The sequence below is a fragment of the Gossypium arboreum genome, chromosome 9 (assembly GCF_025698485.1).
Source record: "Gossypium arboreum isolate Shixiya-1 chromosome 9, ASM2569848v2, whole genome shotgun sequence".
NCBI lineage: Eukaryota > Viridiplantae > Streptophyta > Magnoliopsida > Malvales > Malvaceae > Gossypium > Gossypium arboreum.
Window position 1 is genome coordinate 47,125,489 of NC_069078.1, and position 3,370 is coordinate 47,128,858.

A 3,370-nucleotide genomic window follows, 5' to 3' on the forward strand; every position below is an offset into this window, starting at 1 on the left:
CCACAATACACACAGAAAACCACTTTAAACAGACTTGGTGGCTGAGCTGTAAAATTATTAGCACTATTAACGGTAAACTATTTTAACAAAAAAGAAATAGACGATACTTGAGCTGATAAAGAAGTGAGGGCGTCAACTTCATGAACTCTGGCTATACATCTTCTTGAAGTTGTTCGATTTGTTGACCATTGATAGTTATTACTTGTAATCCTCTTGATGATCTTATAAGCCTCATTATAAGACTTAGACAAAATTACACCTTTCGCAGAAGCATCTACCATCAATCTTGTATATGCATTGAGACTATTATAGAATGTCTCAAACTAGATACAATGAGGAATCCCACGATGAGGACACAAAGTAACTCCTTGAATCACTCCCAAGCCTCATATAAAGACTCGTCATCCAATTTTTAGAAAGTTGTTATCTCATTCCTCAACTTAGCATTTTTGCTAGGCGGGAAATACTTAACAAAAAATCTCTCTGCTAATTCTTTCCATGTAGATATGGAACTTGGTGCAATAAATTGAGCCACGCTCGTGTTCGATCTTACAACAAGTACGAAAATAACATCAACCTCAATGCGTCTTCATTTACACTGGCTATCTTAAATGAATCACTTACCTCCATAAACAATCGAAGGTGGATATGTGGATCTTCTGTGGGTATACCACTAATTTGGCCCACCATTTTCACATGGCTTAAAGTTTACAACCCACAATTCGACAAAATATAATAGCCTATACATGCCAAATGTTCTTCAACAACAAAAACAATACCACAAGATTTCAGCCGGTGTGATGACTTCAACGACGGTCCCGATCACGCAAACAATACGACCATATGAGCAGTATACTGAGAAATATTAAGGTTCTCGTGAGACAGGGCCAGAACGGTTTCTGGGTCCCCTGTCGCGACTTTGAAAATTTACCATAAATTATCCAGAAAGAATTAGGAGTCATGCCTTATATGTAAAGATTCCATTTTGAGTCTAGTTTCATTAGAAACAAACGGCACCAGTATTAAAGCCCTGTACAGAGAGATATTCAAGTTGTAACGCGCGAAGGTCAGAGCAGTCGGTCCCTGTAACATGGGTGACTTTAACTAATAAACTATACCAATTGGCCCAACCAAAAATTCTAAAAATAAATCCATGGATGGGTATATGAGTCTAAATTCAGGGAAAATTTACAAAACCAGTTTCCGAGTTTTGAAACTCGAGATATGATTTTTAAGGCGACGGTGACGCAGTTTTCCAAATTTGACTGGTAATGTCAAATTGGTTGGTATCTTGAGAGGGTTTGGCCGTTAACCCCTCGTGTCCGACACCGGCGTCGGTCACGAGTTAGGGGTGTTACAGTTGCCTCAATATTTGGCCTTCTAATTCCTAGATTTAACTCACTGAAAAGTGGCACAGCATATTGTCTGATGCATCAATCCCTATCATTGGCAATGAGGATGGTATTTTTTACATGATCGGCTTCATTACCTTGGTCTTGATTCTAATTTCCAAGGTCCATCTCGACTTGTCTACAGGGAGTAAATCAATAATCCGATCTATGCTCATAAACACCTGAAAAGAAATTCACAAAATAAAAAAGAATAAGTTAGTAATGTTAGAAATAAACCAAATTGGAATTAAATAATTTCTCAAAAAAAAAAAAAGACTACCATAATAGTTATGTGACAACCCGATTTAGGACCTAAATAGAATAGTGGTTTTAAAACCACAAATCTGAGATAGAACTAATTATTTTATAATTATTTTGAGGTCTATGATGTGGTTGTATGATTGTGTGAAAATTTCGTGAAGAAATTTTATGCCTAAAGTGTCCAATTCGAAATTAGGGACAAAATTGAATAAGTTGCAAAACTTGCATTCTAAAATCTTTTAGCATGAAATTGCTTTAGAATATTAATTATAAGTCCTTAAATATCAATTTTACCAATTTCTATGATTTTGGACAAAAATGGGCTTACATGGATAAAAATTGAAATTTAGTAAAAAGGGCATTTTGGTCATTTAGTTAATAAATGAATTAAAAAGGGAAAAATCAAGCAAAAATTTGCTCATCTTCTTCATAAAGCCAAAATTTAAAAGGTTCTCCATAGCTAGGGTTTGTTTCAAGCTTCCAAGCTCCATAATTAAGAAAGACGTGGAATCGACCTTGATCGGGGAAAACAAAAGATTTCGGGCTACATTGCAACATTTCTATATTTTGCACTGAGTGTCACTAGGCCAGCTCGGGAGTCGAAGATTGTCGAAGATCCATCTGCACTTTCAATACTTTTTTGTATTTTGTAAACATTATTTTAGAGTTATGGCATGTACAGATGACTTGGTTATTTTTGTTATATGTCATAATTAAATTGGCCTAAAATGTTGGTCTTCAAAATTTAATAGTTCATTTTGTATATGCCCGTTGATGTTAACTAATATTGTTCAGATTATAGGACATGAAAATGTATGTTTTTTTTTTTAAATTCTATGTCATGATTTCGTACATTTGCATGTATTATGTTCTGGTAATGTCTCGTACCCTGTTCCGACTTAAAACATGGGTAAGGGGTGTTACAAGTTACCAATCCCCGCCAAAGGCACCAAAAACTTTTAACGCGTAGGTTTGTGCAAGTGTACACAGTCATTATCAAGTAATAAGTAAGTATTGAGTTATCGCCTCAACAGGGATTGTATTTATGTTAAATCACTTCATTGTAAAATTATATTAGCAACTTGGTAAATAAAAACACAATATGATTTAGAAGTGATGATTAAAATTAAATATATTAAACTAAATGCAATGATCCCCAATACAAATTATCATAAATATGCAAACTATATGAATGAAATAGATTTTAGTAAAATTAAACACAATTTACAACAACTATAACATAAATAAACTAGGACAATTACTTTAATTAAACTCAATTTATTATCAACATGCTTAATAACATTCAGAAAAACATTCCACGGAAACTCAATCTTTCATGAGTTTGGAAACCACATTAGGTCCTTTCGGAATTCTTTACTTAGTAAATATGCATTTTACTGATCGTTATTTACTAAGGGTTTCTTAGCATTCGTGTGAGGTAACAAGGACGTGTTAGGTTTGAAATAGTTTAATCACACAAATCTAACGACTATGCAGATAACAGAGCTTTGTTGGAGTTGTTATGCAACCTGCAATTTAATCGGGTTAGGATCTAAATTGAGCATGCACATTTCAATTATGTGTCCACTAGCCGTCGTCTGGTTAGGATCATTCAGCTAATTCAGGTGCATTTCAATCACGTGCGAACGAATTACAGACTTGATTTTAATTGAAAACTTGATCGATTGAGGCACAAAATTATAAGCATGAATCAAATA

At 34.2% G+C, this 3,370-nt stretch overlaps 1 non-coding gene across 1 annotated transcript; it reads left to right on the top strand.

Moving 5' to 3' along the window:
- The first annotated feature begins 339 nt into the window (after positions 1-339).
- On the top strand, positions 340-442 carry LOC128281070 (small nucleolar RNA R71). The gene has a single exon (XR_008271285.1). It is a non-coding gene; the product is annotated as a small nucleolar RNA R71 (small nucleolar RNA).
- Positions 443-3,370: the final 2,928 nt, after the last annotated feature.